The sequence below is a fragment of the Antechinus flavipes genome, chromosome 2, assembly GCF_016432865.1.
Source record: "Antechinus flavipes isolate AdamAnt ecotype Samford, QLD, Australia chromosome 2, AdamAnt_v2, whole genome shotgun sequence".
NCBI lineage: Eukaryota > Metazoa > Chordata > Mammalia > Dasyuromorphia > Dasyuridae > Antechinus > Antechinus flavipes.
Genome location: NC_067399.1, coordinates 330454070 through 330480197, shown reverse-complemented (window position 1 = coordinate 330480197; position 26128 = coordinate 330454070). Strand labels below are relative to the sequence as shown.

General features: G+C 35.5%; 1 pseudogene; it reads right to left on the bottom strand.

Moving 5' to 3' along the window:
- LOC127546671 (heat shock cognate 71 kDa protein-like) overlaps nucleotides 1–26128 on the bottom strand; it is a 52298-nt pseudogene that overhangs the window by 17108 nt on the left and 9062 nt on the right.

Below are 26128 nucleotides of genomic sequence, written 5' to 3'. Positions count from 1 at the left end.
AATTTTCAGATGAAGAAATTGAAACTATTTGTAGCCATATGAAAAGATGCTCCAAGTTATTATTAATCAGAGAAATGCAAATTAAGACAACTCTGAGATACCACTACACACCTGTCAGATTGGCTAGAGTGACAGGGAAAGACAATGCTAAATGTTGGAGGGGATGTGGGAAAATTGTGACACTGGTATATTGTTGGTGGAACTGTGAACAAATCCAACCATTCTGGAGAGCAATCTGGAACTATGCCCAAAAAGTTATCCAACTATGCATACCCTTTGATCCAGCAGTATTTCTACTGGGCTTATACCCCAAAGAGATACTGAAGAAGGGAAAAGGACCTGTATGTGCCAAAATGTTTGTGGCAGCCTTGTTTGTAGTGGCTAGAAGCTGGAAAATAAATGGATACTCATGAATTGGAGAATGGTTGAATAAATTGTGGTATATGAATGTTATGGAATATTATTGTTCTGTAAGAAATGACCAGCAGGAGGATTTCAGAGAGGCTTGGAGAGACTTACATGAACTGATGCTGAGTGAAATGAGCAGAACCAGGAGATCATTATACACAGCAACAACAACACTATATGAAGATCAATTCTGACGGACATGGCTCTCTTCAATAATGAGATGAACCAAATCAGTTTCATTTGTTCAATAATGAAGAGAACTAGCTACACCCATTGAAAGAACTCTGGGAAATGAGTGTGAACCACTACATAGCATTCCCAATCCCTCTGTTTTTGTCTGCTTGCATTTTTTATTTCCTTCTCAGGTTAATTTTACCTTATTTCTAAGTCTGATTCTTCTTGTGCAGCAAGATAACTGTATAAATATGTATACATATATTGTGTTTAACATATACTTTAACATATTTAACATGTATTGGTCTACCTGCTATCTGGGGGAAGGGGTAGGGGAAAGGAGGGGAAAAATTGGAACAGAAAGTTTTGCAATTGTCAATGCTAAAAAATTACTCATGCATATATCTTGTAAATAAAAAGCTATAATAAAAAAAAAAACTGAAGCCAAGGAGGAACAGCATAGTGCAAGCAGTCAAGAATGCAATCGGAAAAGTTATCTTCTATTTAAGTGGGCAATTTGCATGGATATTTGGATCTTATGATAGAAAATGAAAAATAAATCTCTTAGCTCCAAGAAATACATTAATGGATAAAGTACCCTCATTTCATGTATAAGAAAATTGACAACCAGATAGAACAATCAAGCAACAAGCATTGTTAAGAATCTGCTGTGCAATAGGTGCTATCTTGGTCTTGGGGATGTGAAGCAAAAATGTACAATGGCCCCTGCCATCATAGAGCAAAGGAAGATCATATGTATCCATAATGCTATAGTTAAATACTATAGTCTGGGCTATAATGCTAGTGTTTAATGCTATAGCCTGGGCTCAAGGGTTGGGGTCCTGTGCCCTGTCCTCCATTATGGGATTCTTCTGCTTAGGATTTGGGTGAGAGTTGATCAGGTTCGGACTTGGAGGAGCCAAGTTAAGGAAAAGAAGGAATAAGCCTCATTTTCGGTGATTTATACCTCCATCCTAGCTCCCCCATCACTTAATGCTTCAGTTAGTTCATGTCTAATGTCTCCTTAAAAGACAGGAATTGAAAAGTACTAAATTGTATTTAAAAATAATTTCCTGAATGTAAACTGTATGCATTTTTGTTTTTCTTCCCGGGTTATTTTTACCTTCTGAATCCAATTCTTTCTGTGAGATAAGAGAACTGTTCAGTTCTGCACACGTATATTGTATCTAGGATATACTGTGACATATTTAACATGTATAGGACTGCTTGCCATCTGGGAGAGAGGATGGAGGGAGGGAGGGGAAAAGTCAGAACAGAAGTGAGTTCAAGGGATAATGTTGTAAAAAATTACCCAGGCATGGATTCTGTCAATAAAAAGTTATAATTATTAAAAATAATAATAATTTCCAAAAAAGTTGGGAGAATCTGGAAAATCTGTTTCTAAGAATCTGTCAGTACATAGAGACTCCACTCTATAACCATCAATGCATTTCTTAAAGGAGAAGCTGTCCACCAGCAGAGGGATGAATTCAATAGCTGACTTGCTATAAGACATCTACTTTGAGGAAGATGGTACAGAACTGAAGTGAAAAGTTAAGCATCTCTTCAGTAGTCTTCCAATCTGCTTCATGATAGATTCAACTTCCCAGGAAAGGGAGAGAAAGAAAAACTTTAAATTTTCTATGTCCACTTCTATCTTTTAGGTTTAGCATTTCTTCTGTGTAAAATGAAATAGTCATTCTATACCTAATCTATGCTATACAATTTATTTCTTTTTGTTTACATTTTTTAATTTTTAATAATAGCTTTTTATTTTCAAAAAACGTGCAAAAATAGTTTTCAACATTCACCTTTGCTAAACTTTGTGTTCCATTTTTTTTCCTTCCTTTCCCCATACCTAGACAACAAGTAATCCAATTTATGTTTAGCATGTGCAATTCTTCTATACATATTTTCACATTTATCATGTTGCACAAGAAAAATCAAATCAAAAAAGGGAAAATGAGAAAGATTAAAAGAAAGCAAGCAAAAAGCAACAAACACGTGAAAATACTATGTTGCAACTCACACTCAATCCCCACAGTCTTCTCTCGGGATGCAGATGACTCTCTCCAACCCAAGTCTATTGGGTTTGGCCTGAATCACCTCATTATTGAAAAGAGACATCCATCAGAATTCACCATTGCATAATTTTCTTGTACTTGTACAATGTTCTCTTGGTTCTACTCACTTCACTCAGCATCAGTTCTTGTAAATCTCGTCAGGCATTTCTGAAATCATCCTGCTGATCGTTTCTTATAGAACAATACTATTTCATAACATTCATATATTATGACTTATACAGCCATTACCCAGCTGATGGGCATCTACTCAGTTTCCAATTCCTTGTTGCTACAAAAACGGCTGCTACAAACATTTTTGCATACTTGGGTCCTTTTCCCTTTTTTATGATTTCTTTGTCTCCCAACTTCTTAAACTCATAAGGCTGCCTCCAACGCTCCATATGTCCACCTAGAGATTGATATTCAGTCACCTGTATTCCAAGAAAAGGCACAAACAGAAGCAGCAGCCAAAGTTCTAAAATCCAGCTTCTTTCTACAGATATATACTTTAGCTATGATCTGAGCTGCCATTTGGATTAGTCAGCATGAAAAGAGCACCAGCTCTCTCCTCTACTCCTATAGGCAAAGACTTTAATACTTCTGACAAGTTCTGCAAATGGGAAGAAAAGAGAGGGCAGAAGTGGACATTCCTGCTTAAAATACCACTAAGTGAGATGTTCTTTCTCCTTACAGTTGTCAACAAGGGGAATGATTTGTCTTCTCAGAGCATAAGGGCATTCATTCTTGATCAATTAATTAATCAATAAACATTTACTAAATGCCTACCACTATGATAAGTGCAGGGAATACAAAAAAATCAGCTCTAAAAGAGCTGATGATCTAATGAGGGAAGGCAATAAGTAATAAGTAAACAAATATATATGTAATGATAATATATGTGTGTATATATGTATATGTAGCAGTAAGCAAAGAAATATATAGAATATATAAAACAAGCTACATACAGGATAAGTAAAAATAATTAAGAGAGAGAAGGCACTAGGATTAAGAGTGATAGGAGAAGACTTCCTGTGGAAAATGGGATTTTAGTTGAGGCTTAAAGGGAGTCTGAGAGGTCAACTGTTGGAGCTGAGAAGAGAGGACATTCTAGGCATGGGGTATAACTAGAGAAAATCCCCAGAGCTTAGAGATGAAATGTGTTATTCATGGAACAGGCAGGAGGCCAGTGTTGCCGATTTGAAGAGTATATGTTAGAGAATAACATACAAGAAGATCAGAAAAATAGGAGGGGGCTAGGTTATGAAGGGCTTCGAATGCCAAATAGCATTTTGTATTTGATCCTGAAGGCAATAAGAAGGCACTGGAGATTATTGAATAGAGGGTTGACATGATTGGACTTACATTTTAGGAAAATCACTTTAAGAGCTGAATGAAAGATGAATTGGAATGGAGAGAGACTGGGGTAGGCAGACCTACTACCAGGCTATTACAATCATCAGGGTGTAAGGTGATGAAGGCCTATACTAAAGTAGTGGCAGTGTCATACGAGAGAAAGAAGCAAATTAAAGAGATGTTGCAAAGGTGAAATCAATAGACATTGTCAACAGCTTCAATAGGGGGACTGAGAAACAGTGAAGAATGTAGAATAACTCCTAGGCTGTGAGCTTGTGGGACTGGCAGGATGATGTCACCTTCTGCAGTAACAGGGAAAGTGGGAGGGGGGAGAATTTAGAAGGGAAAATAATGGGTTCTGTTTGGGGTGTATTGCATTTAAAATGTTTGTTGTTGTCCCAGATGTTTGGTTCAAAATGTCTGAAAGATAGTTGGAGATGTGAGATTGGAAGTCAATAGAGAGTTTGGGGAAAGATGGTAGCTTGAAAATTACCAACATAAGGATGATAGTTAAATCCATGAGAGCGGATGAGAAGGAGTTAACAGGGAGAAGGAAAGAGGGACCAGGATGACCCTGTGGGACACCTGTAGTTACAGAGCTTGTTCTGGATGAGGATCCAGCAAAAAGGACAGAGAAGGAGCAGTCAGGTAAGTGGGAGAAGAACCAGGAGAAAAAAAAACCTACAGAGAAGGAAAGGAGGAAAAGAGTAATCAACAGGGTCAACGGTTGCAGAGAGATCAAGGAGAATGAGGATAAAGAAAAGGTCATTCAATCTGGCAATTAAATTGTCTTATCTATCAAGGGATTCTTAGGGGAAAAGAGGAATGTGTACAGGGGAAATGGCCTGGGAGAGAGCTGAGGGGAAAAGGGATTGGAAGTCATGATATAGATGAAGAGTAAGGTTTTTTAAGGGAAGGCAGAAGGAGAGGTGAAAAGCCAGTATATTATGACCAGAAAGGGGAATTTCTGATCAATGGAACTGGCATCAATTAGCTCATTGTTGAAAAGAGCCATGTCCATCAGAATTGATCATTGAATAATCTTGTTGTTGTCATGTACAATGACCTCCTGATTCTGCTTATTTCACTTTGCATCAGTCCATGTAAGTCTCTTCAGGCCTCTGTAAAATCATCCTGCTGATCCTTTCTTATAGAACAATAATATTCTATGACATTCATATGCCATAACTTATTCAGCCATTTTCCAATTGATGGGCAGCCACTCAGTTTCCAGTTTATGGCCACTACAAAGAGGGCTGCCACAAACATTTTTGCACATGTGGGTCACTTTCCCTCTTTTATGATCTCATTGAGATATAATCCCAGTATAAACACTGCTGGGTCAAAGGTATGCCAATTTGATAGCTCTTTGAGCATAGTTCCAAATTGCTCTCCAGAATGGCTGGATGTGTTCACAATTCCACCAACAATGTATCAGTGTCCCAGTTTTCCCACATCCCCTCCAATATTCATCATTATCTTTTCCTGTCATCTTAGCTAATCTGAGAGGTATGTAGTGGTATCTCAGAGTTGTCTTAATTTGCATTTCTCTATCAATGGTGATTTAGAGCACCTTTTCATATGATTAGCAATGGTTTCAATTTATCTAAAAATTGTTCATATCCTTTTTACCATTTATCAATTGGAGAATGGCTTGATTTCTTATAAATTTGAGTCAATTCTCTATATATTTTAGAAATGAGGCCTTTATCAGAACCTTTGAATGTAAAAATGTAAAGGTTTTTATTTTCAAAACACCTGCATAGATAATTTTCAACATTCACCTTTGCAAAACTTTATGAATATATTCACTATATATATATAATATATTGCAAATATATTCAATTCTTCTATGTATAGTTCCACAATTATCATGGTGCACAAGAAAAATCAGATCAAAAAGAAAAAAATGAAAAATAAAATGCAAGCAAACAATAATTTAAAAAAAGGTGAAAATATTATGTTGTGATCCACACTCAGTCCTCACAGTCCTCTTTTTAAGTGCAGATGGCTCTCTTCATCACAAAACTAGCCTGAATCTCCTCATTGTTGAAAAGAGCCACATCCATTAGAATTGATCATTTTATAATCCTGCTGTTGCTGTGTATAATGATATTCAGGTTCTATTCACTTCACTTAGCATCAGTTAATGTAAATCTCTCCAGGCTTTCTGAATTCATCCTGCTGGTCATTTCTTATAGAACAATAATATTCCATAATATTCATATACCATAACTTATTCAGCATTCTCCAACTAATGGGCAGCCACTCAGTTTCTAGTTTCTTGCCACTACAAAAAAGGGCAGCTACAAACGTTTTTGCACATTTGGGTCCTTTTCCCTTTTTTATAATCTCTTTGGAATATAGACTCAGTAGAGACACTGCTGGTTCAAAGGGTCTGCATAGTTTGATAGTCCTTTGGGCATATGAACTTAAGTTTTCTTAACTCCAAGGAGAGTACTCTATCCACCGTGACCATAAATAAAATACCAGTGATATATATAACAATGTTAAAATGTAAATGCTTGTTAATTTATATTTTGAATCTTAATAGCTTAAAACCACAACTTATGGGACACCTGTTTTTGCCACAGGAAAGAATACAAGATTTGTCATCAGGAAAGACCTGGAATCAAACCCTGGCTGATGCCTTATAGCTTTGTGACTACAAGCAAATTATTTAATTTTTGAGTCTCTACTTCCTCATCTGTAAAATGATATAATGATACCTATCAATGCAGGAGATTTGACCTACTCAATTTGGGACCTGAGCTAGCTGGCCCCTTCTCAGGTAGCCTGGTAAAGCCCTCCAGTCCTTCCTGGGTTGGGAAGAGGGGTCACAGAATTGGTACTGAACTTCATTCAACTTCATTGGCATTAATCCTATTGTATAACTACAAACTCCCAAATTCAAATGATTCATCAGTCTCAGCCTACTCAGGAGCAGGAATTTTAGGCTTGCTCCACAAGTTTGAGTATATATGTTTCTTATATAAATGCATCCACACAACAGAGATGATGTGACATAGTCATGGGAAGGCTGAACCCCAGACTGTAAGACCTGAATTTCAGTTCTAATGATAATAATATATGTTAAGCTGTGTGACTGTGAGCAAAGGACAAGAGCTCTTACTGACCCAGGAAAAGCAAAGATAGAAGTTGCTAATCTTTTTTATGTCACAGACCCCTTTATCACAGTTTTGGTGAAGCCCATAGACCTCCTTCTCAAAATAATGGTGATTTTTTTTTAATGTGCAAAATAAAGTACTAAGATTGTGAAAGAAATCAATTATTTTGAAATAATTATCAAAATGGTTTTTAAAGTTTAAAGGACCTCCGATTTAGAATCCTTGCTCTAAAATTATAAATTCCTAATAAGTTACTGTTCTTAATCTATGGAGGGAATTTTCACTTCCTACACTGATAAAATCACAGATCCATACCAAAACAAACAAACCATATTGACAAAGAATACTGACAGAAACATTGACAGAGACCCAGGGTGTCCTAAAGCCCAATTACATTGACTCAGGAGATCTGATCATTAAATTTTCAGTGATTATTTAGACCTTGGAAATCAGTAAATTAAAAATCAGGATTGGAGTTACTCTTTTGTTGATTGCCTAGATTTAAGAAAGTGATGAAAAATATTAATAATTCATATTAAACTTAAAAATATTTGATGGATATCTTCCTCTTTCAAACCTATTGTTAAACATTTACTAGCAGACCTCAACAGGGAACCCTGAGGTTTTAGAGGCTGACTGAAAGATTCATAGAAAAAGAATAGTACATCTCAAAGACCTTAAAAATCTCATTATTCCAAGTCCCCAAGAGCCTTGGGTTCCTTGCCATGTAATAAATATGGTTATATAACAAATTGTAGCAGAGATGGGACTACTATTAATATTCTCATGTCCAAATACATGCCCATATAGACACATAGGATATATATATGTCTGTGATGGTAACTCATATTAAGAAGACATTTTAAAATTTGCAAAGTATCTTTCTTATAATGACTTGGTGAGGCAGATATTGCCTCATTATTATGTCCAAAAAGATCTTCAGATGAAGTCCACAATCAATTCATTCCAGGAGGGATAAGGAATTGTGCCCACCAAGCTGTCTAGGAAGAGGCAAAATGGCCCCCCGTAACCAAAGTAAGCGAGTCAAAGCTTCTTCATTGACAGGCAATGGGGGAATGTCCGGATAAGACAGGTAGACTCAGGCTAAATAAATGAATAAGTAAACAAGTAAAGGAATGAATGAACAAAAAGACAGGCAGATAAGTGAACTATGCATGTTGATTTGTATAAGTGCCCCCTTTTCTCTTCAAATACCTAGGAGGGACTGAGGTAGGTGATTAAGGTGTTAGACAAGAGGCTTTAGAGGCTCAAGGCTACAGTCCCTTTAAATTGTTGGCCTTTTGAATTGTAAGTGGTGTCTAAAGGGGTGGAAACAGCTTGATGGGTGGGCAGACAGAGGGAAGGGGCTCCTGGATATAGCTCTTTTAAATTGGCTCTCTGAATCCTGCTGAGCTGTGGGAGTTGCTCCTACTTCCAGAAAGGGGCTTAACCTGACGGGAGCAGTTCCTGGGCATGGAAACAGGATGCTGCTTAACCAACCAGAATGCCATGCTGAGAGGACTTCAACACCTGCACTGAATCAATGAAGACTTAATGAAGACCATCCTAGGCACAGAAAGATGCAATCTAGCCACCAATGTAGCATCTGGTCAAATCCTATATAGATTTATTAGTGTGTAGGGGGTAGTGGAGGATGATTTCAAACCAACAGTAATTAAATATTAATTTAGAAAAATCTAAAAATTAATTTAGGAAAAAAAAACAACCTGACAACATTGCAAGAAGAAAAGGAAAATCTGAATTTTTAAATGTTGTATCTATGTGACAGATTTCTCGGGAGTAAAATATTGATAATATTTTGTGTAAGAAATTCATATTCAAAGTGCTTTTATGTAGAATAACTTATATGATCCTCCCATACAACATGAGATAGGCAGAGATGATATTATTACTTCCACTTTAAAAATTCCCATCTTAAAACTAAGGTTCACTAAGGCTCAAAGACTTGAGTCAATCATTTACCCATTCTGGACCTCACTTTCCATATCTAGAAATGAGGCAACTGAACTAGGACACTTCTACAATCTTTTCCAGATTTTTCAAGTCCAATGGAAACTGAGATTTCCCTAGTGACTAGGAAGTGATTCAGTCAGGATTTAAACTTTCCATATCAATAAGTTAATTATATTTTTACTTTTGAAAAGAAGCATAATTATTGTTCTTGTTAACATTTACATGAAAGATATTAACTTTGAATCAAATTTTAAGATGTCCTTAGTTCATTAAACCATTTTCATCCATCAATTTTCAAATAATTTTCAATTTGGATTCTGGATACACATTCTGCCATCTGCTGGCAGCTTCTATTTATGATCCTCCCAATTTAATGCATCTGTGTAGAAATACTGACTTTAACATTGATATATTTATCCAGTGATTGAAAAAAATGAGATGTAAAAGAACATGGTGTCCAGTGAGAAAGAACAATTGATGGTATAAGACCAAGGACTTGCTTATTTGGTAGCTTGTGTATATGGGATTCGTTTTTTGTTTTTTTTTTAATTTTTAAATTGTTTTATATGCACAATCCATATGAGAACAGGGCAGAATGAGATCTCTCTCTTCCCCCGCCCCAATCTTTTGTGTAAATCCAACTCCTGAAATATTAATAGCATTTCCCATTCCCATCATTTCAGGCTATTCCATGCTTTCTTTAATGGAGGTTCTAGCTTAGGTTCTCAAAATGTTATAACTTTACCAGAGATGAGGAGAGAGACCTCCAGCTACTTTCAAGATAAAATTTTTGTCCCTTCTGCTTTCCCCACCTATTTAGGGTAATAGTCAGTTCTAATCTTAATAAACTCTAATACTGGAAATAAAAATGAAAAAACGCAAAGGCCAAATCTTACTTAAGGCACACTTGAAACTCTTCAAAAATGACTTGCATTCTCAAGGATGATTCAATTATCTTTTAAAATTCATGATAAGTCCCAAATGTCTCCTATTTTGAGTTTGGTTGTCCCAGGTCCTCACAAGAGGCAGGTCAGGCAAAATTGCTTCCCTCTTGATTTATTTCTTTACACAAATATCCCTTAAATTGGGCTTTTCATATTCTTGAGCTACCCTGGGCTTGTCTCTCACAAAGCACAAGGAGAATTCTGAAGCCAGGCATGACATTTGATTTGCAGGAGAGAGACAATGCACTCCTTGTTACTTGAGTTGTCTTTTTATTTTTTTAAGGGGAGAAAAGATTTTTTTCTATCCTGTTTGAGGACCACCCATGAGCCTTTTTATTTTGGATCTCTTAATCCTGACAGGACAGAGAAAGGAGACATGTTGCCTTTAGCAGTCTTTTGGACTCTCATGGGTTTTCCTTCCAAAAGGGTAAGTTAATTATTTTAACCTACAGATGAAGGAATGGAAGGGGGTAGGGGGAGTAAAAGGAAGGAAACAGGTGTTTTCAACACCTGCATTTTGAGGATTGATTACATTGAAATCTTCCTCAATGATCAACTCCATTCCTTACCTTAAAAAAAAAAAAAAAAAAAACTAGACATTAGGGTGGTGTCTGGAATATGATGCATTTGTGAAATTCTAACTTAGTTAGTTGCTACATTGTGTGATTGATTGGTGCAAATTATTTTCTCAAAAAAAATAATTCCAAAGCTCTGAAGCTCTAACCAGAAAACATCTGGTTGAGTGTCCTTTCCTAGGCTTTTAGAGACACAGAGGATAGAAACTAGACCTATGATGTTACTGGTAGAAATAAAGACATAGACATACACAAAAAAAAACAAAAAAACAAAATAGAAGGTGTAATGGGGATTGGGAGGGAGATAGGGAGAAAGTCAAGAATTAATTCTAGATTGATTTAACTAAGAGAAAACTCATGGATGGAAACCAATCCAAAACACAAGGATTGAAAGTATCGAAATTATTAGAAAGAAACCAGGCAAAGGTCAGAAAATCTTAAAATCATCTAATCATAGAATTTGATATTTGGAAGAAACCTAAGCAGTCATCAAGTCCAATCTATATCCCCAAAGTATATTCTACTATAACATATCTGAGACATCATTTGTCCTTTCTACTTGAAGACTTCCAGTGAAGGGGGAAAACCCACTATCTTCTGGGGCAGCACACCTTACTTTTAGACAGTTCTATTTGTTAGGACATTGTTAATGTTTGGTTTTGCTTTTTTCCTCCAGACAGGAAGTCTAAATTTGCCACTTTGTAACTTGCACTCTTTATTCCTGGTCCAAATAGAGCAAGTCTAATCTGCCCCTCACATACTTGAAGGAAACTATATATCTTGTTCCCTTCTGGGTCTCTCTTATCAACATTAAACATTCCAGTCCTTGTCAGCCTGGTCATCCTCCTTTTAAATCATATTTTTCTTAAATTATAGTGTGAAGAGTTAAATAAAATACTCAAGATGGGATTAGCCAGGGCATAGTATAGATTGACTATGAACTCCTTATTTTATTCTATTTTAGAGACTGTATCTCCCAATTTCATTATAACTGAAAGCTCTGGGCCAGTAAGTCCACTCCCACTGTTGACCTCTTTTTTTGAAGTTAGTTTGTCACTACGTTAGCAGCCTGCTTATATTGCCCTCCACCTCTCAAGACCTAAGGACTTATCTTCATGGTGCTGGGCTCATCCCTAGGTCAGAACTCCACCAGCTTCAGCCTCTCCTGGAAAAGGAATTATAGGTGTGTACCAGAATTCCTGGCTTCAACAGCCTATTCTTATAAGATATGTCTATCTTAATCCATTTTAGGATCATAATAGCTTATTTAGCCACCACATTATATTGTTGACTCATATTGGGATAGCAGTCCATTAAAAATCCAGGTCTTTTTCAGACAAATTGGTGTCTAGCTATTAAATTTCTATTTATCTCAATTAATACTATCTCACAAGTGAGTTTTTTTTTTTTTTTGGCTAAGGCAACTGGGGTTAAGTGACTTGCCCAGGATCACACAACTAGGACTTAAATGTCTGAGGTCATATTTGAACTCAGGTCCTCCTGACTTCAGGGCTGGTGCAGTATCCACTGCGCCACCAAGCTTCCCCCTGTGATGTTATTTTTTAGCCTAGGTATAAGGTTTTATATTTATCATTGCAGAATTTCATTTTATTAGATTTTGTACATGCATTTCTTTGAAACTTGACTTAATCATACAATGTTACCCATCTCTCTCAGTTTTATGTGGCTTCCAAAAATTTGATGAGCATGTCAGCAAGTTCAATGATTGCAAAGTATCTTCCTTATTTTCCACATCATGTGAAATTTCCACTATAATTTATCTTGTATATTCTGATTTCTATATTTTGTATCTTCCTCATTATAATTCCTTGAAGGCAGGAATTATTTTTTGCTTTTTCTTTGATCCCTAGCACTTCGCGCTGTACTTGGCACAAAGTCAGTATTCAATAAATGCTTTTTGATTAATTGACTGATCAAATATAAAAATATATGTTTTTATCACAAATGAAAAATATACTTTTTTACAGCAGGGTTCTTAAATTTTTTCTATTCCTAATCTCTTTTCAGCCAAGAAATGTTTATGTGACCCCAGGTATATAGATATATAAAATAGGTATACAAACCAAACATTTGCTGATAACAAATCATAATTTCACAACTCCAACATTCAGTTACAAGACCCCTTGGGGAGTCATGAACCAGAGATTAAGAAGCTGGTTTTTACAGTGTGATAAATCTACTAGAATGGGTTCACTCTTGGTATTTCATTTTGTTGTTGTTCAGTTATTTAAGTTGAGTCCTACTCTTTCTGACCCCCTGTGAAATTTTCTTGGAAAAAGATAGCAAAGTAGCTTTACATTTCCTTCTGCAATTCATTTCACAGATGAGAAAACAGGAAAACTGGGTTAAGCGCTCAGGATCACAATTAGTAAGTGAACGAGGATAAATATGAACTCATGAAGATGAGTTCTCCTGACTCCAGGCCTGACACTCTATACACTGAGCCACCTATCTGAGTATTTCATGTTAAATTTGGAAAATATGTCATAGTTTTCTGTCTCTCCATTTCTTTTAACATTTCTTGAGATGTCTATCAATACCCTTCTCAGATGCTTCTATGATCAGTGCCTGGATTTTCAAAGCTTATGGCCATCAGAATGAAAGGTTTGGCGAGTTCTACTCTGTTGGAACGATTTCTGATATGAACCCAATTGCCTGTATCTGTTCTCAGAGGACCAGTGAGCTGTTGATTGATTTTTATTTTTGGACATAGCAACTCATTTTAGAGAGCTTGAAATCCATTTTCTAACTCTCAAAAGCCCCATTGATCTTCCTCTTTATTGGATCCCTCTCCCACTACCTTTAGACATGTTCTCCCTTTTGAATTCTTTTAAATTCTAAATTCTTTTTTTTTAAAAGAGGAAAACAAACCTTTGCTTCACAAAGCTCCATGACATGTAAAAAGCTGATACAAATCTATAAGACCCAAACAATTCGGAGATTTAGAGCCAGAAGGAACCTCATAGGTCATTTTAGTCCAACCTCTTCATTTTTCAGGTGAAGAAATAGCTTTAAGGCAATGAAGATCTAAGGTCATAAAGTAAGTAGTAGAGCCAGGATCAAGGTAGGTGGTGACTCAAGGTAGGTGGATAAGGGCACTGGGACTGGAGTCAAGAGGATCTGAATTCAAATATAGCCTCAGAAACTTCCTGGCTGTGTGACTCAGGGCAAATAAATCAGCTCTGATTGTCTGACTACAGGATCCACTAGAAAAACAACATGATAAACCACTCCATTCTTTGCCAAGAAAATCCCACAGTCAGACACTTCTCAACAACAGTACCAGGATTTAATGATGAGAAAATCTACTTTTGTCACACTTTTGCAGAGGTATGAAACAGACTCAAAAGATGCACAAGATAATTTAGCAAAATTTCTTTTTTACCTTAATCATTTTAAGAAAATGCTAGATGGATGAAGGTGGAAATGAAGATAAAATTAAAATAATATATATCAATAAAAATCTAAAATTTAAAAAGCATTCACTTGACTATCCCCTATCTTGCTTATCATGTAATATTTTAACTAAGTATGTAAGTTACAAGTTCCATTACTAAACTCTAAATTCCTTAAGTTCAGGGATTGTAACTTATCTCATTTTGTATCTCTCTCTAGTATTCCACACACAGTAGATATATTTTATTTAAAAACACTTTTTGTAAGTATTTCTGTGTTGGTAGAATGAGTGCATATGACAATGAAGTCATGGATCTTTTAATATACTTAAGGGAGGGTCTATCATCCTCCCTTGGTAATTACTTTAGACACTCTCAACAATTTAGTTCAGAAAATATATTTTTTCTTTTTCTTGAGAACTCTTGATACTTCCTCCATCAGAGCAGAAAGGTTAGGGACAATGAGGAAAGAATTCTATATCCATTTCCAGAGATGAGGCTCATGAAGTTTTACATACTTAGAAATAGCTTAACCTTCCGCCATGTTTAGACGGGCATTTCATAAATACTGCTTGAAGATAATTACAAATGCAAGAGCAAAAATGTGATCCAGGATTATGCCCAAAAAGTTATCAAACTGTGCATACCCTTTGATCTAGCAGTGTTTCTATTGGGCTTATACCCCAAAGAGATACTAAAAAAGGGAAGGGGACCTGTATGTGCCAAAATGTTTGTAGCAGCCCTGTTTGTAGTGGCTAGAAACTGGAAATTGAATGGATGCCCATCAATTGGAGGATGGCTCGGTAAATTGTGGTATATGAATGTTATGGAATATTATTGCTCTGTAAGGAATGACCAGCAGGATGAATACAGAGAGGCTTGGAGAGACCTACATGGACTGATGCTAAGTGAGATGAGCAGAACCAGGAGATCATTATACACTTCCACAACAATATTGTATGAGGATGTATTCTGATGGAAGTGGATTTCTCTGACAAAAAGACTTAACTGAGTTTCATTGGAGAAATGATGGACAGAAACAGCTACACCCAAAGAAGGAACACTGGGAAATGAATGTGAACTATTTGCATTTTTGATTTTCTTCCCGAGTTATTTTTACCTTCTGAATCCAATTCTCCCTGTGCAGTGGGAGAACTGTTCGGTTCTGCAAATATGTATTGTATCTAGGATATACTGCAACATATTTAACATATATAGGACTGCTTGCCATCTTGGGGGGGGGGAGGAGGGAGGGAGGGGAAAAAAAACGAAACATAAGTGATTGCAAGGGATAATGTCGTGTAAAAATTATCCTGGCATGGATTCTGTCAATACAAAGTTATTATTAAATAAAATAAAATTTAAAAAAAAATGTGATCCAGGGGTTAGACAGTAAATTAATTGCTAATTTTGATTTAAAATCATCATTGTTTATTAATCATTGAGAATCAATGTCTTTACATGGGCAAAATTATACTAGTTACCTACGTCCCAGGGTGAGAATAAAAAACTATTTGGACTTTGATCAAAGAAGTAACTGAAATGCAATCTGTAATTAATTTTACTAGTTCCAGTTCTCAGTAGGCCCAGCTTTTATCTGCCATGTGTTACCAAAGCCTGACAGGTAGAGAAGCAGATAGCAAAACTAAGAGCCTTGGCTATCACAAAATTTGGCAGAAATTATAAGGAGGATGTTACTTTCCCCCATCCTGATCTCTGGCTAGTTCCCGTAACCTACCTTTTTTGTGGACTCTAATAGTATAGTAATAGCTAGTATCTATATAATTCTTTAAGATCTACAAAGAATTTTACAAATATAATTTCATTTTAACCTTTTAACAACTCTTGCAGGTAGGAGCCATTATAATCCCCAGTTACAGATGGGGAAACTAAGGCAGATAGCAATTAAGTGACTTTCCTAGATCATACAGCTAGTAAGTGTCTCATCTAAATTCAGGTCTTTTTAACTTCAGGCCAACTCTCTATGTACTTCATCACCTAGCCTGGCTCTCACAATCAGTCCTATGTTCTCCTTCCCAAATCTAAGCAAGGCTCCTTCCTAAAGCCCCCAAAATGGGAAGCAATCTAGAAGTAGTTGTGATTTGGCTACTTGAATGGTATTGAGTTGGTGGAATTGAGATAAGAATAATTAGAATACAGGTAAGCACTTTGTAATATAGGGCCAGAGGAAATTAGGGATTGTCCAGAAAGGAAATGGAGACCTGATTGGAAAATACTTACCAAAAAAAATTATCTTCACAGTTCTGTAGGCCTTTTTACTTCCCTAGTATGGTATTTTAAAAATATATATATATTTCATTAAAAATTATTTAGTAGATTATTTTTTCATGTAAAAGCAAATTTTAACATTTGTTTTTAAATTTTTAGTTCCATTTTCTTTCCTGGCCTTTTTCTCTACCCCATTGAGAAGGCAAGCAACTTGGTATAAATTATACATATATAGTCATGCAAAATATATTTACATATTAGTCATGTTGCAAAAGAAAACAGACAAAAATACCAAGAAAAAAAATTTTTTAAGTTTGCTTCAATCTCTATTCAGTAGCTTTTTTAGGGATGGATAGAATTTTTCATCATAAGTCCTTCAGAGTTGTCCTGGATCATTGTACTGCTGAGAATTGCTAAGTATTCACAGTTGATCATTTTATAATATGCTGTTACTGTGTACAATGTTTTCCTCGTTTTACTCATTTCACTTTGCATCAATTCATGTAGGTCTTTCCAGGTTTTACTGAGAGCATCCTGCTTATTATTTCTTATAGTACAATAATATTCTAATACAATCATATATCATAATTTGTTAAGTCATCCCCCAATTGGTGAGCATGAATCCAATTTCCAATTCTTTTCTACCAGAAAAGAGCTGCTGTAAATATTTTTGTTTTTTTATCTCTTTTGGGATAGATATCTAGTAGTAGTATTTCTAGATCAAAGGGTATGCACAGTTTTATAGCCTTTAAGGCATAACTCTAAATCACTCTACATAATGGTTGCATCAATATAGTTCATAACTAGATTGACAAAGCATTGGTATTTAAATTTTCCCATATCTTCTTCAATATTTTCCTTTTCTGTCCTATTAGCCAATCTATTAGGTGTGAGGTAGAATTGTTTTAATTTGCATTTCTTCAATCCATTACTAATTTAGAGTATTTTTAATATACCTACAGATAGCTTTGATTACTTCATTTGGAAACTGGCTGTTCATATCCTTTGACTATTTATCAATTAGGGAATGGCTTTTATTTTTATAAATTTGACTTCTATATATTTGAGAAATGAGGTCTTGATCACAGAAACTTACTTCAGAAAATTTCCCACAGTTATAATTGCTAATTATATTTCTCTCCATCCTATTTCCCTTCTCTTTATGCTATTCTCTCTCCAGCTATTCCTATTCCTCCTCAAGTATTTTGTTTCTATCATCTCCCCTAATCTGCCTTCCCTTCTATCAGTTCCACCTTCCCTTCTTTTATTTCCTTTCTATCCTACTTTCCTGTAAAGTAAGATAGATGTATATATCCAAATGATGCTGTCTGTTATTCCCTCTTTGAGCCAATTCTATTGAGAATAAGGTTGAAGCATTCCCTATCACTTCCTTCATCTTTCCTTTCATTGTAAAAGCTTTTATGTGAGATAATTTACCCCATTGTAACTCTCCCTTTCTCAGTGCATTTCTCTCTCACACATTTTTTAATTCATTTTTTAAATATCATCCCCTCATATTCAACTCACATCTATGCCTTCTGTCTATTTGCCCTAATAATGATAAAGTTCTTACGAGTTACAAGTATCATTTACACATTTAGGAATATAAACAATTTAACCTTATAATTTCATTTTCCTGTTTATCTTTTTATGCTTCTTTTGAATCTTGTGTTTGAAAATCAAATTTTCTACCTGATATCTATGTTCTCCCCCCTTTCAGGCTCATGGTCTACAAGGTTAAGAACCTTCAATCTACTCAAACCCTCTAATTTTGTTAATGAGGAAACTGAGGCTGAGAGAAATGACTTGCCAAGGTCACTCAGGTAGTAAAAGACAGAGATGAGATTTGAATCTTGGTTCTCTGATTCCAGTCCAACTCCATTTTCACCAAAGGTAAATCTTTGCATTAGACCCTGTCTTTGCTTGAGTTCTCAGGGTTTTCATTATAAGCATTCAATTGTGCTAAAACTTAGCTATTGATGCCTGAAACCATTAAACTGTATGGTACTTTTCATCTCCACATGAAATAGCCTAATTATGTACTATTAAAATTATCACATCTACTTTTGTATCTTCTCCCTGATCAACAGCATGCTATCTATAACCTTGTAAAAACAATTAAATCCCATCTTTAGGTAGCTTTCTATGAAGCAGTTGTTGTGAGGGAAATGATGTTGGAATTGGTTTCAGGAAAACTTTTGGGTTCAAATGCCAGGTCTTGTTTTTAAAAATTAATTTTTATTGCTTTTCAATTATCAAGCATTTTTTTTCCTTATCTCCTCTTATTGAAAACAAATAAAATAAAATAAAACCTCTTGTAACAAATAGGTACAGTCAGGCAAAACAAATTCCCATGTTGACCATGTTTTTTTAAAAAATTGTCTTATTATGTATTACCTCTTTGTAGAAGGTTGGTAAGACTCTTCATCATCAGTCCTCCAGAATCTTAGTTAATCATTGAGTTGATCTGAGTTTTTAAGTCTTACAATTTTTTTCAATGTTGATTTAAATAAAATTACTCTTTTGGTTTCTGCTCACTTTATTCTGCATTAGTACATAAAAAAGTTGGCAGGTTCCTCTGATGCTATTTCTCATCATTTCTTGCAAAACAATAGTATTCCATTACATTCATATACTACAATTGTTAAGCCATTCTCCAAATGATAGATGCTCAGATCTGATACTTATTTACCAGAGACTATGAACAAATCACTTAATATTTCTCATATGTTAAGTAGGGATAATAATGTTAGAACCTCATAAAGTTCTCAAGAAGTTCAAATTTGATAATGTATATAAAATGTTTTATAAATGTAAAAGGTGCTATAGAAAATAATGCTATTATATTCTCTGGATTTGTATGCAATAGAACATGTTTCTGTGTGTCTCTTGCAATCTCTGTAGTCCTATTTCTCTTTTGATTTTCTATTTCTAATTCCCTGAGAGTAGGAAGTCTAAATAAGCCAGATAGTGAGAACTGTATGTGAAATAAGAATAGAAAATTTCTCAGTGAGGGATTGAAGGACCTCTTCTATGAATGAACTATAAAAATTTTAGCAAATGGCTGTTTTAAAAACAAATGTTGATGTTTAGGCACTTTTTGGGCCACTCCCAGGCTCTTGGCTGTTCTCCAGATAGTTAAAGTTTTTAACTTATCTGGATTGATGAGGTGTTACTATATTTATCTTTTGAAACTGTACAAACACAAGAAGTCCAGAGTCAAACTTCATGGCACTTAAACTTTGTTTAACGCAATTAAATCCCATCTGAGAAAGCTTCTCACAAAACAGTTGTGAAGAAAATAGTGTTTGAGAAACTTAAATATGAAATTTCAAGGATTTCAAAATGGACAAGATTTTTAGAAGTTTGATATGTGTGTATGTATATACGAATACACACATATCTACCATGTATATATTTTTCAGATCTTTTTCTTTGTGTATAATCAAAATTAAATAGATTCTTATTTGTTGTTATAAGTAATTTAGTAATAACACAATTATTCTTTGATTTTATTTTGTTTTACCTTTGACATTTCTTAAAGAGTTAGTCTCCCTCATTATTTTCTGTTCTTTCTGATTCATATTATGTACTGATATTATATTAATTTCCTAAAATATCATTTTTACTAAACTACTCTATGGCCCCCTATTGTTTACACATTATATTAAATTCAAACTCACTTATCAGATATTAAAAATCCTTAGTACTCTCATCGTATTCCCAGTTTGGTTTTCCTAAACACATATGCTTCAATGAATAGAATTTAATCCAGTAAAATAAGCATTTAAGTGTCTGCTAAGTGCAAGACACTGTGCTAGGCATTGGCGAAATAAAAAAATAGTCCATGTTATCAAAAAACTACTTACTGTAAAGATGGAGAATGTAAAGAAGTCACTTTTATTTAAGTTTGTTACTAATGTGGGAACACACAAATATATTTTCTTTTGAATAATTTATATTGAAAAGCTGCTGGCTAATTGGCCCCTCCCAGGTCATCCTACAACAGACTCTGGCAAAAGAGGGTTTACTAGTCTAGGGAAAAAATAAAACAAAAACTGGCAGAAAGGCATATGCCTCATGAAGTAGTCTAGGTTAATCTCTGTATCTCAATATCCTGCTTTTGACAGATAAATGAGACCTGTTAAGGAAGGATTTTGTGAATACTTCTATTATTCTAATGGGATTCCCCCTTTCTGAAAATTGCTGTTGGTTATAATATAGTCTCTATTAAAAGAGATGATACCTATTTATTTTTACTAGCTATTTATAGAATCTTCAGGGAAGATGTAAGTCTGCCCTTAGTGTTCTCTTACCCTCTCTATAGTTCTCTTAAGTTTGTTTTCCTCTAGGCTTTGAGCAATTCATTAGCACTAGATAGCTGTATTGATCAGCTTCAGGGATCTCACTCAACCTACTGGATCTTCAATCAGCTCAAGCCCCTTTAAATGCGACCCTGAAGGATGGCCCAACTCAATGCCCATTTTCAGCAAGAAGTAGTTTCAAAAGATGAGATCATCACCTTGTACCCCCAAAAACTTTGGGGTCCATTTATTTGGGAAGGAACTGGAATTGGTTGGTGAATGGACCCTAAACTATCCAATGTCTGGGGAGGGGGAGTTATATAGGATTAATGCTACTCCCTTGTTGCAATAGTGTTTGGGATTTAGGATGGGGACACTGGATTAAGATTTGAGTTAATATTACTGAAAAAGGATATCTCATAAACAATTCAGTTTGATGCTTATCAAATTATAGAATGTGGAGGTTTGACTAGCAGTTGACAAATAGTTAAAATAGGTATTTGTGTTGTGATAAAGAAAGGATTGTATGAAACTGCTTGTCCAATTGGGAATAATTTTGATTTGCTACAAGAGACATTTAGATAGATCTCTTAGGAAGGTTTGGAATCAAGTCAAAGATTTAATGCCTGGACAGAATTGGTAAAGTACTTTGTAAAGAGTCCAAACAAAAAAGCAATTTCTATGTTTGTGCTACAGGTTACCCCATACTCAGATAGTACCATTCCCCTTGGGTATGGAAGAACATGAGAGTGAATTCCTCCTGTTCCCAAAATAACTTTCCATTGCAATGTTTTATACTAGCCCCTTATCTCTGGAGATCAATCTCAAGGCAGGGTGAAAGATTCCAAACTCTAGGGACTGTAAGGGTCACGTACCTACCTATGTAATGTAGGATGGAGTTTGATATTGTTTAACTTCTGGAACAATTGGATGGCTTTCCAATCCTGGTAAAAAGAAAAACTTGGGCCAAATTAATCCTATGTAACAGGACTCCATCCATTGATGGGGAGGTGTGTGTAGGCAATCAGGTCACAGACCCAATAATGCCTCTTTAGGCATTTAGGCTGCTTATGATCGAAAATGGACAGTAAATACCCACTGTTAACAATTGGGTAGTACTGTTGGTCCTCATAACCTAGGGGTCCTCCCACTATTCCACTCTCTTTTGAAAGTTATATCTCCACAGCTACTGCTTCACTTTCTTTTTTTTTTTTAATTGTTTTACTCATCTTTTTTTTTTTTAATTTAATTTTATTTAATAATAACTTTGTATTGACAGAATCCATGCCAGGATAATTTTTACACAACATTATCCCTTGCAATCACTTATGTTTCGTTTTTTCCCCTCCCTCCCTCCTCCCCCCCCCAAGATGGCAAGCAGTCCTATATATGTTAAATATGTTGCAGTATATCCTAGATACAATACGTATTTGCAGAACCGAACAGTTCTCCCGCTGCACAGGGAGAATTGGATTCAGAAGGTAAAAATAACTCAGGAAGAAAATCAAAAATGCAAATAGTTCACATTCATTTTCCAGTATTCCTTCTTTGGGTGTAGCTGTTTCTGTCCATCATTTATCCAATGAAACTCAGTTAAGTCTCTTTGTCAGAGAAATCCACTTCCATCAGAATACATCCTCATACAATATCGTTGTCGAAGTGTATAATGATCTCCTGGTTCTGCTCATCTCACTTAGCATCAGTCCATGTAGGTCTCTCCAAGCTTCTCTGTATTCATCCTGCTGGTCATTCCTTACAGAGCAATAATATTCCATAACATTCATATACCACAATTTACCCAGCCATTCTCCAATTGATGGGTATCCATTCATTTTCCAATTTCTAGCCACTACAAACAGGGCTGCTACAAACATTTTGGCACATATAGGTCCCTTTCCCTTTTTTAGTATCTCTTTGGGGTATAAGCCCAATAGAAACACTGCTGGATCAAAGGGTATGCACAGTTTGATAACTTTTTGGGCATAATTCCAGATTGCTCTCCAGAATGGCTGGATTCGTTCACAACTCCACCAACAATGCATCAGTATCCCCGTTTTCCCACATCCCCTCCAACATTCATCATTATTTTTTCCTGTCATCTTAGCCAATCTGACAGGTGTGTAGTGATATCTCAGAGTTGTCTTAATTTGCATTTCTCTGATCAATAGTGATTTGGAACACTCTTTCATGTGAGTGGTAATAGTTTCAATTTCTTCATCTGAAAATTGTCTGTTCATATCCTTTGACCATTTATCAATTGGAGAATGGCTTGATTTTTTATAAATTTGAGTCAGTTCTCTATATATTTTAGAAATGAGACCTTTATCAGAACCTTTAATTGTAAAGATGTTTTCCCAGTTTGTTGCTTCCCTACTAATCTTCTTTGCATTCGTTCTGTTTGTACAAAGGCTTTTTAATTTGATATAATCAAAATTTTCTATTTTGTGATCGGTAATGGTCTCTAGTTCATCTTTGGTCACAAATTTCTTTCTCCTCCACAAATCTGAGAGATAAACTATCCTATGTTCCTCTAATTTATTTATAATCCCGTTCTTTATGCCTAGGTCATGGACCCATTTTGATCTTATCTTGGTATGTGGTGTTAAGTGTGGGTCCTTGCCTAATTTCTGCCATACTAATTTCCAGTTATCCCAGCAGTTTTTATCAAATAATGAAATCTTATCCCCAAATTTAGAATCTTTGGGTTTGTCAAACACTAGATTGCTATAGTTGACTATTCTGTCTTGTGAACCTAACCTTTTCTACTGATCAACTAATCTATTTCTAAGCCAATACCAAATGGTTTTGGTGACTGCTGCTTTATAATATAATTTTAGATCAGGTACAGCTAGACCACCTTCATTTGATTTTTTTTTCATTAATTCCCTTGAGATTCTTGACTTTTTATTGTTCCATATGAATTTTGTTGTTATTTTTTCTAAATCATTAAAATATTTTCTTGGAAGTCTGATTGGTATAGCATTAAATAAATAGATTAGTTTAGGGAGTATTGTCATCTTTATTATATTCGCTCGGCCTATCCAAGAGCACTTAATATTTTTCCAATTATTTAAGTCTGACTTTATTTGTGTGAAAACTTTTTTGTAATTTTGTTCATATAATTCCTGACTTTCCTTTGGTAGGTAGATTCCCAAATATTTTATGCTATCAACAGTTATTTTGAATGGAATTTCTCTTTGTATCTCTTGCTCTTGGATTTTGTTGGTGGTGTATAAACTGCTTCACTTTCCAAGCACTTCCATCAATTTCCTCTTCTCCCATCCCAGTCAGATAATGTGTACTCCAAAATGAAGTAAAATATTAGCCCAGAGAAGACTTAGATCGATATCGACCCTAATCGATGGTGATGTAAGATGTAAGTCCAGTTCTGTTTATACAGGGATGTTGTGCAATTAATAGTCCTGTTTGTTGGCCCATGTCTATAAGTTCAATGACATTGTCTGTTCCCTAATTCTATTTCCCCTCCCATTGATTAAGGCAATATTCTCTTCAATACTCTGACAGGGACCTAGAAAGTTTCCCTCAATCCTTTCAGAATTCTGTTCTATTATGTAATGTTGACCTATTATTCAGGATCAGGCATGCAGGGCCATTGAGATAGCCTTTGAGGCTCCCCACAAATCCAATAGTTAGATAGGTTAAAGGCTATAGCTATATTTGCCATTAGCTGCTTGAAACTTTTTCTCTGGGGTAGCCATGGGATGGGTATCAAGTGAATAAAAGGTGTAAAGAGAAGTATACTGACCAAGAGAATTTTCATAATGTGGTGTTGGAATTACAATTTCTAGGGGAGCGACAGAAGGAGTTCCTTAGGGAAGAGGATATGGCATGTACAAATGAAAAAGGCTGAACATGTACTACTGGGCTTATACCTCAAAGAGACACTAAAGAAGAGAAAGGGGCCCGTATGTGCCAAAATGTTTGTGGCAGCCCTGTTTGTAGTGGCTAGAAACTGGAAAATGAATGGATGCCCATCAATTGGAGAATGATTGGGAAAATTGTGGTATATGAATGTTATGGAATATTATTGTTCTGTAAGAAATGACCAGCAGGATGAATACAGAGAGGACTGGCAAGACTTATGTGAACTGACGCTAAGTGAAATGAGCAGAACCAGGAGATCATTATACACTTCAACAATGATACTGATTGAGGATGTATTCTGATGGAAGTGGATTTCTTTGACAAAGAGAAGATCAAACTCAGTTTCAATTGATCAATGATGGATAGAAGTAGCTACACCCAAAGAAAGAACACTGGGAAACGAATGTGAACTATCTGCATTTTTGTTTTTCTTCCCGGGTTATTTATACCTTCTGAATCCAATTCTCCCTATGCAACAAGAGAACTATTCGGTTCTGCAAACATATATTGTATCTAGGATATACTGCAACATATCCAACATATAAAGGACTGCTTGCCATCTAGGGGAGGGGGTGGAGGAAGGGAGGGGAAAAAAAATCGGAACAGAAACGAGTGTCAATATAAAGTAATTATTAAATAAAAAATTAAAAAAAATAAAATAAAATAAAAAAAAAAAAGAAAGAACACTGGGAAATGAAGGTAAACTGTTTGCAGTTTTATTTTTCTTCCTGGGCTATTTCTATCTTCTGAATCCAATTCTTCCTGTGCAATAAGAGAACTGCTCGGTTCTGCATACATATATTATATGTAGGACATACTGTGACATATTCAACATGTATAGGATTGCTCGCCATCTAGGGGAGGGGATGGAGGGAGAGAGGGGAAAAATCAGAACAGAAGTGAGTGCAAGGGATAATGTTGTAAAAAATTACCCTAGCATGGGTTCTGTCAATAAAAAGTTATTATAATTAAAAATAAATAAATAGATAAAATATTGGGGAAAAAAAGAAAAAAAGAAAAAGAAAAAGGCTGAACATGGATACAGTCAATAGAATAGATATAGCAATAATTAAGCAACCCAATAGTTTTAACCCCAATTATGGGTTATGGAGGGGTCACCCAAGTGAGGGGATTGTGTCAGAAGTGCAGTTTCAAGTTCTTGGACTGTTCTGGGTTAACAGTCCATTCAGCCAGAGGATCCAGTGGTCCTTTCACTATGGTGTCATGTGTCCAAGCAAACTCCTGAGTTCTTATTGCAGTGTCTGAGCTTAGGAGTACCTAGAAGGAGCCTTCCCAGATTGGGACTAGCTTCTCCTTCTTCCATGTCTGGATCAGAACTCAGTATCTTGGATTGACCTTGTGTATAGGAAATCCTAGAAGGGGTGTCTGAGTGATAATATCTTTAATCTGGATTTCATGCAGATGTTTAGCCAAAGTGGCTACATAACCCCCTTATATATCTATCTTTACTCTCTAAGATGGGGTTCCAATTTTTTAGAGATGCCTGAATATGGATGTCCATAAAAAAGCTCATAAGGGGAAGAAATGATCATCAGGATGATTTTAGAGAGGGTGGGAGAGACAGACATTACATGAACTGATGCTGAATGAAATGAGCAGAAGCAGGAAATCATTGTACAAGGTAACAATAATATTATATGATGACCAATTCTGA